At 37.0% G+C, this 15,381-nt stretch overlaps 1 pseudogene; it reads left to right on the top strand.

The window, feature by feature from the left end:
- The first annotated feature begins 274 nt into the window (after positions 1–274).
- Positions 275–1,637, top strand: LOC121037518 (histone-binding protein RBBP4-like; annotated as a pseudogene).
- Positions 1,638–15,381: the final 13,744 nt, after the last annotated feature.

Here is a 15,381-nt window from a genome sequence, read left to right as displayed (position 1 = left end):
AATGGATAAAGAAATTGTGGTTTATATACACAATGGAGTACTACGTGGCAATGAGAAAGAATGAAATATGGCCTTTTGTAGCAATGTGGGTGGAACTGGAGAGTGTTATGCTAAGTGAAATAATTTCAGTTTAAATATCTTTAGTTTGGAGGAAACAATAGAGCCAGCATGCAGAACTCGACCCCAGGATCCCCACCCCCCGCCCCCCGACGCAATAGAAGAACATGTGATCAAAGAAGAGTACAAAATATGGACAAAGAACATCCGTTTTCTTCTTTACGATTTGGTGATGACTCATGGTCTGGAGTGGCCTAATTGCACAGTGACTTCCAGATGAAACCAGACCAGAAGGGAAAGACTTCAGCACTCATTGACTTGTCCTGGGAACACACACATGGGATGAACAAAACCTCCTTGTGATAGCCCGTGTGCAGCTCCCCAACGATGATGCTCAGTTTGATGCTTCCCACTATGGCAGTGAGAAAGGAGAATTTGGAGGTTTTGGCTCAGTTAGTGGAAACGTTGAAATAGAAATTAAGATCAACCATGAAGGAGAAGTAAACAGGCCACCACGATATGCCCCGGGACCCTTGTGTCACTGCAACAAAGACTCCATCCGGTGATGTTCTTGTTTTTGACTGTACCAAACATCCTTCCAAACCAGACCCTTCCGGAGAGTGCAACCCAGACTTGCATCTCCATGGACATCAGAAGGAAGGCTATGGACTTTCCTGGAACCCAAATCTCAGTGGGCACTTACTTAGTGATTCAGATGACCATACCATCCTCCTCTGGGACATCAATACTGTTCTAAAGGAAGGAAAAGTTGTGGATGTGAAGACCATCTTTACAGGGCATACAGCAGTAGTAGAAAATGTTTCCCGGCATCTGCCACCTGAGTCTCTGTTTGGGTCAGTTGCTGATGATCAGAAATTTATGATCTAAGATACTCCTTCAAACAATACTTCCAAAGCAAGCCCCTCAGTTGATGCTCACGCTGCCGAAGTGAACTAACTACCTCTCTTTCAATCCTTATAGTGAGTTCATTCTTTTTTTTTCTAAATAATTTATTTATTTTTTAATTTACATCCAAGTTGGTTAGCATATAGTGCAACAATGATTTCAGGAGTAGATTCCTTAATGCCCCTCACCCATTTAGTCCATGCATCCCTCCACAACCCCTCCAGCAATCCTTTGTTTGTTCTCCATATTTAAGAGTCTCTTACACTTTGATCAGCTGACAAGACTGTTGCCTTGTGGGATTTGAGAAATCTGAAACTTAAGTTGCATTCCTTTGAATCACATAAGGATGAAATATTCCAAGTTCAGTGGTCACCTCACAAGGAGACTATGTTGGCTTCCGGTGGTACTGATCACAGACTGAATGTCTGCGATTTGAGTAACACTGGAGAGAAACCAGAGAAATCCTCAGAAGATGCAGAGGACAGGCCACCAGAATTCTTTATTCATGGTGGTCACACTGCCAAGATATCTCATTTCTCCTGGAATCCCAACGAAACTTGAGTGATTTGTTCTGTATCAGAAGACAGTATCATGCGGGTTTGGCAAATGGTAGAGACATTTATAATGATGACGATCCTGAAGGACACATGGATCCAGAAAGACAGGGGTCCTAGATATGTTGGTGCTTCTTGTGATTTTAAACTCCCTCTTTTTTTCCTCTCAACCCTGAGGTTGATTTAACACCGGTTTTGACACACGAACTTTGGCTATCCCTCTATGATAAGTACCATCAACAATGGTATAGCCCAAACAGAGGGTGTTTTCTAAATATTAACTGGGGGATTTGATTCAGTAAATCCATAGACTTATATTTGCATTTTCTCCAAGGGGTGCCTGGCTAGCTCAGTCGGTTAAGCATTTGACTTCAGCTCAGGTCATGGTCTCAGATTTCGTGGATTCAAGTTCCACATTGGTGCTGAGCTGTCAGCTCAGAGCCTGGAGCCTGCTTTGGATTCTGTGTGTGTGTCTCTCTCTCTGCCCCTCCCCTGCTCACCCTATCTCTCTGTCTCTCAAAAATAAATAAACATTACAAAAAAGTAAAAAAAATTTTTTTCTTCAGGAATTTACTGGTAACAAAGGTCTGAAGTAGCTATAGAAAGGGGGATACTGTTTGTGGTTATTTTTCTTATTAGGCTGTATCCCCAAGTTTTTCAGACTCCTTTAAGTAAAGGCTAAAGTGAGGAAGGAACAGAGCCAAGTGAAAAGTTAGTCCCTGACCACTAGTTTGGCACCATCTCTATTTTGGGTGACCTGTTTCACCAGCAGGCCTGTCACTCTCCATGAGTAACTGTGTAAGTGCTTATAAAGGAACAAATTGCTTTCCTATGTGAAAAAGAAAATCTCTAGTTTGATGTGAACTTGAGTCACATCAGTGGAAATGTCACATCATTGAGAGCTCAGTCCGTCATTTGGGTTGGAGATTAAGAATTTTGCATATTTTGGTAAATGAAGTCAGGGACTGATATGTTATAATCCACGAGAGCACGGAGTGGGAGGAAAAGTGGCTTTGATTTTCAACCTTGAAGAATCTCAATTTGACATGGTTTGTATGCTGTAAATAGGTCTATAGTAACATGGTGGTGAGGTATGCTGGGTGATGGAAAGTGCTGTGCAGTGCTGTGATTGGGTCTCAGTCTTTAGACTCTGGATTGCCAACTCAGCAAGTTTTTCTCAGGGTTTTTTTTTGTTGTTGTTTGTTTGTTTTTTTTTTTTCTTCCCCCTTAGTTGGGACAGGATAACTAGAGTGGCTGGAATTTAGCATTTCCCTTCCACACATTGGATCAAGCTTCAACAATACCCCGGCTGATTAGGCTATAGTTGTCTAGTTTCCCTTAAGTTTGGGCCTTGTTAAGAACAGGATGCTTTGGCTATTTCAGAATGAGTTCTTTTCCCCTCCCCCTGCTGGAAGCCCGAAGACATCTTTCTGTAACATTTTCTGTGGGATTCTGGTTGACCTCCCAGAGGTACATCTCACAGGGTTGTGGGCTCTCCCCCTACCATAACCGGGTCCCCTGGAGTTTTTAACTCTCAGAGTTGCCCCCACACACTGAAACAGCATCAGTTCATCAATTACAGTGTAGGTTTGGTACTCTGGCATTGGTACCTGTGGAAGTTTTAGCTTGTAAGTCCCTGCCCTCATAAGCCATGACTCCAGGTATTAGCCTGTCTGTCTCTCCAGTCTTGGGGTCAGTGGTTTTCCCTGTGTCCTCCCTCTTTTATGAATCCAAGAAGAGTTGATTTCTCATTGTGTTCAGATTTTTACTTGTTAGGGTGTGGCAGTGGTGGGCAACTTCCAATCTCCTTACATGTGGAACCAGAAGCCCAACAGATATATCTTTAATGTCTCAAAAATCTTTCCATTTTGTGATTTTTTTCCTTCTATGTACCTTTCTCCTTCTATATACCTATATTACCTTATGGATGCTACATTATGTCAGAAATCTCTGCAGACGCTAATCAATCTTTTTATTTGACCATCTGCTTTGTGTTCTGCATTCTCTCTTTCCACTGGGTTGAAACGTTTTGTTTATTCATCTTAGTGCTTCTCTGATATGTAGTTAATTTTTTTTCGTGTTCCTGGAGAGTTGTGATGGTTTGTTCATATTTTTCTTTCTTTTTTTTTAATTTTTAAAATATTTATTTATTTTTGAGATAGAGACAGACAGAGTGAGAGCAGGGGAGGGGCAGAGAGAGACAGAGACACAGAATCCGAAGCAGGCTCCAGGATTCCGAGCTGTCAGCACAGAGCCTGACACAGGGTTCAAACCCACGAAGGGTGAGATCATGACCTGAGACGAAGTCGGACGCTTAACTGACTGAGTCACCCAGGCGCCCCTCATATTTTTCAATGAATGAGTAAATTAGCCATTTTAGGTATTTGGCGAATATTTACTCAGTGGCTGAGACTAGCTATTTTTGCCGTGGGCATTTTCACAGGATATAATTTCTACCTCAGTTTCCTACAGGTAAGCGGCTAAGCGGGCCAAAATGCAGGTTGTCATTAAGTTACATGTGCAAGGAACTTCGAGGAAAGTAAGAAAATTTCTAATCCTTCAGGTGAGAGGCTTATCCATTGTAGTCATGGGTTGGCTGTCTTCTTGCTTCCAATCTCTTTTTTCTTCTTTCTTTTCTTTCTTTCTTTCTTTCTTTCTTTCTTTCTTTCTTTCTTTTCTTTTCTTTGTGTGTGTGTGTGTGTGTGTGTGTGTGTGTGTGTGTAGTTCTCGTGTTACCTCCTTCTGGGAGCTACTGCTCTTGTATTCTGGTCTCAACAGCAGTATAAAGGGCAATCAGAAGCAGATGTAAGCTTTGGAGTTGCAGCCCGGGGCTCTGGTTCTCAAAGTGTAGTCCAAGGGCATCAGCATCCCCTGGGAACTTGTTGGAAATGCAGATTCTCAGACCTTGCTCCAAACTTACTAGAAAATCTGAGGGCAGCCTTCAAAATCTGCATTTGAACAAATCTTCCAAGTAATTCTAATGCCTAATAAAGTGTGAGAACTACTTTCAAAGGGAAGAGATACGCAGCTAACTCCTTTGTACACTCAGGTGGGAGTTGGGGTCCAGAAGGACCACCCAGATGGCAGGGCCCCTCCACGTGTCTTCAGTCAATTAAATCGACAGCAATCTATTCCCCCGGTCTGTGCTGAACTGAGCTTATCCGTGCATTGTGTTGGGAAAACTGGCTTTTATGTCTAAATCAGCCCTTCTGGTACCTATTCCTGTTTGAAGTTTTTCCATGAAATTGTATCCAAATTCATCTGATTCAAACCTCTTCAAATTTCACTATCTCTGATGTGGCCTGCTCTTTTACACTGTTTTGAAGTTGTCTATCTATCTATCTATCTATCTATCCATAAAATCTGTGTATATGTGTATATATATATATGTATGTATATGCATATATATGTATGTATATGTATATATATATGTATGTATATGTATATATATACATATATATGTATACGTATGCACACACAATAATGAAGAAAATATGTATAGTAAATAGATGTGTGTGTGTCCATATATATGTATGTGTGTATACGTATTCCCTCTACCTCCCTTATTAGAGAGACCTACGAATTGCACTGTGGAATTGCACCTTGGGATTTGTCCATTCTGCTACTAAATTCTGTGGATTCTTCTTATTCTTTTCCCTCTTCTGTAGTTCTACTGCTGCTATGTTTTAGGTCCTTTTTACGTTTCGCTGAAATTATTTCAACAGCTTCCTCAAGTTATTTTCTGACTTCTAAGCCCTGATATATAGAAGAAAAGTAAGAACAATGAGTACCTGGAATAAAAGAGGAACAGACTTAATGAACCTTTCTAAATCTGTTGCCTCCTTTGTAAAATCGAGATAATACAATGTTAGTTACGGGGAACAACACTTGTCATTTAATGAAAAAATCTAGGTAAGCTAAATAATTTTTCACTGTAATAAATAAAGATATTCTGACTGTCCAGAAATAACACTTTTACATGAACTGACTTTTTCCACCAAGACCACCTAATTATAGGATGTCCATCTTAGCAACTTTTAATTCTGTGTTTCCCTAATCCTGAGATCTTACTGTAAGATGTACCAGTAATTTAAGAATAGCTTTTCAGGAAATAAAAAAGAAGAAACCCCACCACACTAAATATATACATAGATTATAAGAAATATCCCAGTTCCAGAAATATTAACATGAGAGGTGTGTAAATATTAAAAGAGGAATTATGTAGATACAGAAACAGTAATCTTGCAATTTCATGCTAGTGCTTGGATGGTGGCTGAGTTCTCTGAGGTTTGGGTGTTGACTTCTTCCATTCTATGGAAAACGAAATTGACCGTCAGAAGACTTCAGTAAGTTGCCTGTTTCGCAAATTGTGAAAACAGATGGAAACATATGTCTCAGTGATTTCCGATTCCAGGCTCTTTTTGGTACATTGTACTGCCCTTTGTAGGTCAAAAATTATCACCACTTATTCACAACATAGGCTTGGAATTCTGTTCTCTTACTTAATGAAATGGCAAATTTACCCTACTTAATAATTTTAGAAAAACACATTTCTTCATTCTTTCTCATGTGCCAACAGTAAACATGGCATCACTATTCCCAGGAAGTGAAAACTATCCCAGTTTCTCTTTGAGAATTTTATTCACTTTTACCCTCCAGCAATTTAACAAGCAAGGAAAATCCTTAACATCTTGATCTATACTTGAAATGCAGAGGGTTTTTCTGTTTTTTAACACACATCTAATTGGAAGTAAATAAATTTACAAAGCTTCCTGTAAATCCATGTATTGTCTTGTAACTTTAAGCAGAATTCACATTTAAGTACTTTCCTGCTTATTTCCAAAAAAAAAAAAAAAAAAAAGACCACAGACCTTTTCTGGCTATAAGTAACCTGAAGGCAGATTCTGCCTGATGGTGAGCTATTGGAATTTCTTAGTACATTCATGGCTAGTCTTTACGTGGTTTCTTACATTTTCATAGCCAATCTTTTCCTCTTTCAGGTAAATTGTAGATTATTTCAACTAATTATTTCAACTGAACTCAGCTTGCACCAGCCCTACTCATTGAATAATTCTTTAATAGACTATTGCTTAGACACATCATCTTAGGCCAGCGTTTAAGAGACTCTGCTGTGGAATAGATTGGGATGAAATTCAATCTGTTATTTAGTAGTTGGGCATGTCTTCTAACCCCTCCTAACTTAAACTTCTTCATCTTTGAGGTTGAATTAGTAAATGAAAGTATTATCTGTAATGAGAATTAAATGAGACAAAGTGGGTACGCTTTAATAAATGTTAGCTACTTCTCAACAGACGCCATACCATTGGAAGCCTTTTCCCCTAATCTTTAGCTTTGTTGCCTGGTGCACCTGCTAACTGACTCATACACATATTTTCTCTTTAGAAAGAGAAAATTTCCTTCCTATCCTCTCCTTTCCCCCCCCTCCCTTCCCCTCCTTCCTTCCTTCCTTCCTTCCTTCTTCTCTTTCTCAGTTCCTCCCTTCCTTCCACACTTCCTCCCTTCCTCCCTCCTTTCCTTCCTTCCACACTTCCTTCCTTCCCTCCTTCTTTCTTTCTCTTCTTTCTTTCTTTCTTTCTTTCTTTCTTTCTTTCTTTTTCTTTCTCTTCTTTCTTTCTTCTTTCTTTCTTTCTTTCTTTCTTTCTTCTTTCTTTTTTCTTTCTTTCATAGGGGTCCTAGGAGAAAAAAAAAATTGGGAAATTCCAGATGTATAAGGGAAGGATTTCTCATGGAAGAGGTGTATTATCTTCATGCCTAGTTTCTTACAAACAAAACTGTGATGTCCACCAGACTGATTCAATCGCTGGGAATTTAAATTTCTACAGTGCCAATTAACACTTGAAAATGGATTATATTATGCTTGGATTCTTCTAGACATTGTTTAAGTTAGATACATTTAGAAGCAGATGGTACTCAGGAGTTTGGTGTAATGTATAGAAGATTTTTAAAATTTTAGATGAAAATTGGTTCCTAGCTGGTGTTTCAAAGAATATTTAGATTCCCCTCACAGGGTTCAATAAACCATTATCTTAGTCAAGGCAGAGGATACCTCCTGAGGCTATGACTTTTCCTCTACTCTTTTTGTTCATTGATGCTCCTAATTTTATTTTTAATTCTTTGTTGAAAGCAACTGGAAGATTTTCAAAATATACAATATTTGTCTTCAGAGTTCTTCATAGGTGGTTTTTTGTTTGTTTATTTAGTTGTTTTTTTTGTTGTTGTTGTTTCTCATGAGTAGTGAGATTGGATTCAGTAAGGAAAGATGATTCTTTAATTTTTTTAATGTTTATTTATTTTTGAGAAAGAGAGAGAGACAGAGTGTTAATGGAGGAGGGGCAGAGAGAGAGGGAGATACAGAATCCGAAGTAGGCTGCAGGCTTTGAGCTGTCAGCACAGAGCCCAATGTGGCGCTTGAACTCATTAACCACAAGATATGACCTTAGGGGCGCCTGGGTGGCTCAGTCGGTTAAGCGGCCGACTTTGGCTCAGGTCACGATCTCACACTCCGTGAGTTCGAGCCCTGCGTCGGGCTCTGTGCTGACTGCTCAGAGACTGGAGCCTGTTTCAGATTCTGTGTCTCCCTCTCTCTCTGACCCTCCCCCGTTCATGCTCTGTCTCTCTCTGTCTCAAAAATAAATAAACATTAAAAAAATTTTAAAAAAAGATATGACCTGAGCCGAAGTTGGATGCTCAACCAACTGAGCCACCCAGGTGCCCCAGGAAGGAGGATTCTTTAACTGTGAAGTGGTCCTTAGGGTCTTAGGAGGCACATGATAGGTACATACTAATTTATTCCTATTACGTAAACTAGGAGACCTGGGGAAAGGTGCTGTGAGTATTCAAGTTCTTCAACATTAAAACCAGAGGTTGACAAGATGATTTTTGATTCCATTTTTAGCATACTGAAAGAAGACATCTGTAGATAGACAGCTTTCCAATCCTATATTTGTTGCTGAAGATGAGTATTGGGCATAGTTTTTAGCCATTTCCCATATTACTTAATGAGGAAGTCAAGTCATGCCAACTAAAGAGATTGTTTATACATAGCTTTCTGAAATATACACATATCTTGAACAAGTAATGATTTTTAGATGGCAGCTTAAGGACATAAGTGATATGTGCTAAAATGTAAATTATGGATTTTCACCAAGTAAAGTTGTAAGTATAAAAGATTCTAAAAATCTATATAACATTTAAATGAACAAGGAATTGGAAAGGGCAAACCACACATTTACGAATGCTGATTTATGCTTCTACTGAGCACAGTCATGGTGAATTTTTGAATCACATAGCCTCCTCCAGTACTCTAGGGTTCCAGAAAATAGGTTGTTAACAAACAATCCATCAAAGCATTTTTTGGTTATGTAAATAAAAATGAGTGTCATAATACCAAATATGTGTTTTATATATATAAAGTTTACAAAGTTATATACAAATTTTCTTTAAAATAACAACCCAGTTATGTAAATTTCTTCTTCTCCTCCTTCTTCATTTTCTTCTTCTTTTTGAGAGAGAGAGAGAGAGAGAGAGAGAGAGCACGAGCATGAGTTGCAGAGGGGCAGAGTGAGAGGGAGAGACAGAATTTAAAGCAGGCTCCACAGATCAATGCAGGGCTTGATCTCAACAGTTCCTGGGATCCTGACCTGACAGAAATCAAGAGTCAGATGCTTAACCAATTGAGCCACCCAGGAGCCCCTTTTATTTTATTTATTTACTTTTTTTCGAGAGAAAATATCTTATTATTTTTAAATAACTAGATAGATGTTTAAAGATATTTACTTAAAATCACATAGCCATAGGCAACAAGTGTCAGAAGCCATCATAGCTTTTCTAATTCCCTGAAAAATGCTACTTCCCTACTGACTGGTCCATTTGACCCATGGGAATGGACCTCTAGATCATTCTGTGTTCTTTTTCTCTAATGCTCCTTCTTACTGGTGCTCCAAAATACCTACTGCTTGGTCATGAACTGAAGTAGGTGTTTACTGAGGACATTGTCTAAGGATCCTAGTTTGGGAATCATTATGCTAGCTACTATACTTTGTTAAAGAAAATTTTTTTTCCTGACACTTGTTAAAGCTGGTAAGGAAGACCATATTCAGGAGGGACTATGGTACTAGGGCAGAGAGACTGGGCTTAACTCGAAATATAAGAACAAGTGGGGATTTATAGCCAAGGAGCTGGGGGTGGGGTGGGGGGATGGAGTAGATAGAGGATTACTAAGAGGAAACATCAGGGGTAGGAGGGATTCTGGCTAAACAGACTTGACAGGAGTCTTGCTGAAGGCAGGCCAGGAGTGATAACATATCAAGAGGGGGAAGGAGGAATTTGATTAGATATTGAGGGTTAGATATTTAGTTTTTGCTAAACTGAAGCAGGAGGATTCCTGTTAAAATTAAACTAAATAGGTAAAGGACAAAGCTCAAGGTCAGGACCTAGTTAATACCAGGGCTCTGAGGAGCCTGACTCAGATATGGTCAAGAATGAAGCTTGCTGTCATCTTCTTTGATCCTGTTGGGACAAAGGGAACCTTCTGCTCCTTGTAGCACTCTCAATGTGGCCATCTTTTACCTGCATGATAGGCAAGATGTGCAAGCAAAGGGGAAAGTGTTAATCTTACTTCAAACAAGCAATTTAAGATGCTCTGGAAAAAAAAATGTCACTGCCTCTCTCAGTGGGTAGTGAACGAGTAACCTTTGTTCCTTGGAAAGCTTTTTAGAGCAGCCCAAGGCCAGGGAAACTACTCACTCACCATGGGTCCCAAGAACTGAAATATCCAGAACGACCATAGGTGTGCAGGTGAAACTTAATTTGTTCATCTTTCCATTTCATATTGGTTTTAAAATGCATCGGATACTTATGAAAGGAAAATTCATTCTTTGCTTGCTTTTACTCATTTTGGCAAAAGATTAGAGGTAGAAAATTCTTGTTCTCCTTATATTTCAAATTGCAGATATGGGATTGCGATTGTAATTTAATTGTATTCAGCAACGGAGCCTCATGATTTTGTGTGTGTGTGTGTGTGTGTGTGTGTGTATGTGTTTTCAGAACCCACATCATCATTACTCTTTGCTTTTGGAGGTAGGATCCCCCTCTCTCTTGTCTAGTTCAGCATGGCTCAAGCTGTCACCAATGCTCTGTGAGAATCACACCTATGTTAAGTCCAAGTATTAATACCTGTTTTGAATGAAACTGATGATGTAGGAGTAGGTATGGAGACCTTTTATGTATTGCCCAAAGCATTTTCACTGATACTGAAAGTGTGTCATTGGACAAAGCAAATATATTTTTGCTTTCTGTTTTTTTATTGTGAATTCAGAGACTTCTTGCCATTTATCAATTTATAGAGGTAGGGGAAGTTTTCCTTCTGTTTCACTTGTCTCATAATTATCAATGTTGAACTTGACCAATTTTTCTAAAGTCTTAACTTTTAATCCTAGAATGTCTAGACACTTGTGCTTTTGGAGAACTTGGTGGCAGGTGCTATTAAGGACTGATACATTTTTTTTTCATCTTAGATTTAGTGTAAATGTTAATATTATAACCAACAGGTGCAGAGACTTATTTATCCAGTTTGGATCCATGCCTAAAATAATGCTATTTAATGAGACAAATTGAAATAATGTCGCTTGAAATGCATTGACTTCATATTAAGGAATCCATTCATGTGCTCATTGCTTCATTTATTCAAGAAACATTAATGAACACCTCATAAATTACAAACACTGCTGTCAAATGATGAACAAAGCCCCCCCCTAAACAAAAACAATAACAAATAAAAAATCAGACACAGTCCCAGTCCAGAAGCTGCTTATGGTCCTAGTCCATTATTTTTTCTTATCATCTTTGATGAGAAATAAGAGACAATAAACTGTATCAACTTGAAGTGTTCAATTCAGTTGCTTTTGAAATTATATAAACTTATAAAACCACCACCAAAATCAAACTCATCATGCCCTAAAGATTTCTTGTGCACCCTTGCAACAATCCCAATCTCCACCTTCCTCCGCAGGCAAGTATTGATCTGCTTTGTATCATTATAGATTGATTTGCATTTTAAAGAAATGAGAATAAATTGTAGAAATACTTTTTTGTATCTGGCTTTATATTATAAATTAATTATAGTATTAATTACAACTAGTTAATCACATTATAGTTATATTGTATTATATTATTATATAGTATAATAAAATCATGTTGTAGTTATTAGTTATATTGTAAAACACTATTATAATTATAATCTAATATTGTATAATATATTCTATATTATAATATATATAACTTAGCCCACTCTGCTTATAATTTCTCCCACTCTGTGGCTTCCCTGTATATTCTCTTTGTTGAATTTGTTTTGTATTTTTTTTGGCTTTTTTGAAGAGTAGTTCTTCATTTTACTTATTTATTTATTTGTTTGTTTGTTTATTTATTTAAATAGTAATAGTTCTTAATACATTCATTGTATCATTCTTTTCTTTTTATTTTTCATGCCTTCCATGTCCTAAAAGCAGGTTACAAATATTTTCTTCTATGTGTTCTAAAAAGACTTTTATAATCTTAGTTTCTACATTTAGGTTCATAAATCCTTTCAAATGAATTTTCCTATATTGTGTAAAGTAACATTGATGTTTATGCTGTACAGATAACCAGTTGGGTGTTCAGTACAAGTCTGGAAATTATGTTGTGAAAGTCTGCCAACTTTTTATTCCATTTCAAACATTGCTTTGGATATTTTACATTTTACATATGTCCTTGTTTATGTTAGAATCAGCTTAATTTGTATAAAAATGCATATTATAATTTGAATGTGAATTGTGCTGTTTATGTATTAAATGCCCAGTGTCATTTTTTCTAGGTATTTTAAGTGTTTCAGTACATATTTAAAAATTTTGTTTTTCTATTGTTAGCTACTTGTGCATAAAATACAATGGATTTATGTATATTAGCCTTGCATCCTGTGACCTTATTAACTTCACTTTTCAATTTTTGGAGTTGATTTGTAGAGGCTGAAGATTTTCTGTGTAAAATGATGGCATCTGTAAATAGAAGCAGTTTTAATTCTTTAGGATCTTTATTGTTTTTATCTTTTTTGTTTTATTGTACTGGAAAGTACCTCTCTTAGCAATGTTTCATAGTTTGTTAGTGTTTAGTTATTGCATGTCTACTATTAAATTTTTTTCTAAGCATTTTATGTGCTTTGATGTAACTGTAAATATATTTTAAATATTATTCCCCTTTGTGTACAGTTATTGGGCTCTTTATTCTGTCCCATTAATCCATAGGTCTACTCTTTCCAATAGCACATCATTTTGATTATTGTAACCTTAAAACAAATATTGAAGTTGGTACTAGAAGTCCTCTAACTTTGTTTTTTTTTTTTTTTTGTTAACTTTTTTAAAGAGCAGCTTTAGGTTCACATTGAAATTGTGATATTTCCCACATGCTACCTTCCCCCACACACGCATAGTTTCCCTCATTATCAATATCCTCCCTGCCCCAGAGTGGTATATTGTTACAACTGGTGTCACCTTACGTGGGTCTCATCTGAAACCTGGAAGCTAACCAAAGTTTCTTCATTTTGAGCTCCAACCTCTGCCTCCCCACATTATGTAGCCTCTGAAATTTCTTTTCTGATCTCCAGCATACCAGGAACTGTTATTTGCTAAGTCCCTTGGAATCTTGCTTGCTATGTTCAGCTATGAAGTCAGTCAAGGACCAGATGAAAATATTATGTAGATTTGGGCAACAATTTTCTGTATCTTTCTCCTTTCTGACCCCCCAAGTTCCAGATGGCATTGTCTGCCCCTAGCTCTGATCCCATGAAGCAAAATAACAGATTTTCTATTTGAATTAAATTCTCAGGTCTTGATTTGGTGAAGGCCTTCAGGGAAAAATCCACAGTGAATATCTGCTTCAACCAACCTGCATTGGTTGAGGTCCAGCATCTTCAAAGAGTTGATTTTTATATTTTGTCAACCTATTACACTTGCTTATAGATGAAAGGTAATTCTGCTAACGGTTATCCTGTCATGGTCAGAACCAGATGTCGCCCTGAAATTTGATCCTAACATAAGGCTTTTAATAAGTATTCATCTAATTGAGAGACTTTTTCTATTCTGGTTTATTCTAACCTTTAAATATTGAAAATAATCATATGTATTAACTTCTTTATACATATCTTTAATATCAATTAAAAGGGTATTTATGGCATCAAAGAACATATACTTTTAAAATCTAGTTTTGTATTTTTTTCTGGATTGTTATTCTGGTGTGTTCTTAAAATTACTGGTTATTGTCGCAAAAACTCATAATCTAAAATATACTATCTCAATCATTTCTAAGTGTACAGTTCAGTGATGTTAAATATATTCACATTTTGTGCCATCAGTCTCCAGAAATTTTTTATCTTCAAAACTAAAACTTTATACCCATTAAACAACAGCTCCATATTTCTGTTCCGCCTGACCATGGCAACCACTATTCTACTTTCTGTTTCTGTGAACTTGACTACCATAGACACCACATAAGAATGGAATCATTGGCATTTAAATGTCTTTTGTGACTGGCTTATTTCACTTCGCGTAATGTCAAGGTTTATTCGTGTTTAGCATGTGTCAGAATTGCCTTCTTTTTTAAGGTTGAATAGAATTCCAGTATATGTTTACATTTTGTTTACCTGTTGATGGACACTTGGGTTTCTTCCTCCTATTGGCTATTGTGAATAGTGTTTCTATGAATGTGGGTATACAAATATTAATTTGAGGTTTTGCTCAATTTTTTTGGGCATATGCCCAGAAGTAGACTTGCTGGAACATATGGTGGTAATTCCATTTTTAATTTTTGAGGAACTGTCATACTGTTTTCCACAGTAGCTGTGTCATTTTACATTTATATCTACTACCAGTGCACAGGAGATCCAATTTTCCCACATTCTTGCCACCACTTGTTATTTTCTCTCTCTTTTTTTTAAATAACAATTTTTAGTTTGTGTCTTCCTGATGAATATGGGGTGATACCTTGTTGTGGTTTTGATTTGTATTTCCTTGATGATGAGTGATGTTGAACATCTTGTCATGTGCTTGTTTGTAATCTTTTCTTTTGGCAAAGAAATCTATTATTTTTATGTGACTGTACTTATTTTCTTTTGCACTTAACAATGCTGGTGATCATTGTTATAACCGTCATTGTTATTATCATAATTTTGATAAATTAGCTAAAATGACACAAAATGATATATTATTACACAAATAATGCCTCTGCTTACTGGTACATTTTAAAAAATTGTTCATTGGGTGCCTGGGTGGCTCAGTTGGTTGAGCATCTGACTATTGATTTCAGCTCAGGTCGTGATCCCAGGGTCATGGGATCAAGCCCCACATCAGGTTCTGCACTGAGCATGGAGCCTGCTTAAGATTCTCTCTCTCTCCCTCTGCCCCTCTCCCCCATTTGTACTCTCTCTCTCTCTCTCTCAAATAAAAAAAAATTGTTTATCAGTTTTAGTATTATTTGGCTCTTTATATTCTTGAAATTTTTCTTTGCAATCTTTTTTTGTCATTTTCTGTTACTAATATTGAATTTTACATTTATATTTTCAAGTATTTATCTGTCATTTCAGAATATTGATAAAGTTTCTTTACAGAGAGCTATTTTGAATGTCTCAACCATATAGATTGATTGTTTTATGTGTTTATTTCTTTGTTTGTTCCTTAATTTTAATTTTCATTCATATTATTTATTTATTTTTTTATTTAAAAATTTTTTAACATTTTTAATTTATTTTTGAGACAGGGAGAGAGAGAGCATGAACAGGGGAGGGTCAGAGAGAGGGAGACACAGAATCTGAAACAGG

This window comes from Herpailurus yagouaroundi, unplaced genomic scaffold (assembly GCF_014898765.1).
Source record: "Herpailurus yagouaroundi ecotype Mexico unplaced genomic scaffold, PumYag 163, whole genome shotgun sequence".
Lineage (NCBI taxonomy): Eukaryota > Metazoa > Chordata > Mammalia > Carnivora > Felidae > Herpailurus > Herpailurus yagouaroundi.
The sequence above is the reverse complement of the archived record's forward strand: the minus strand, read 5'-3'. Positions and strand labels throughout refer to the sequence as shown.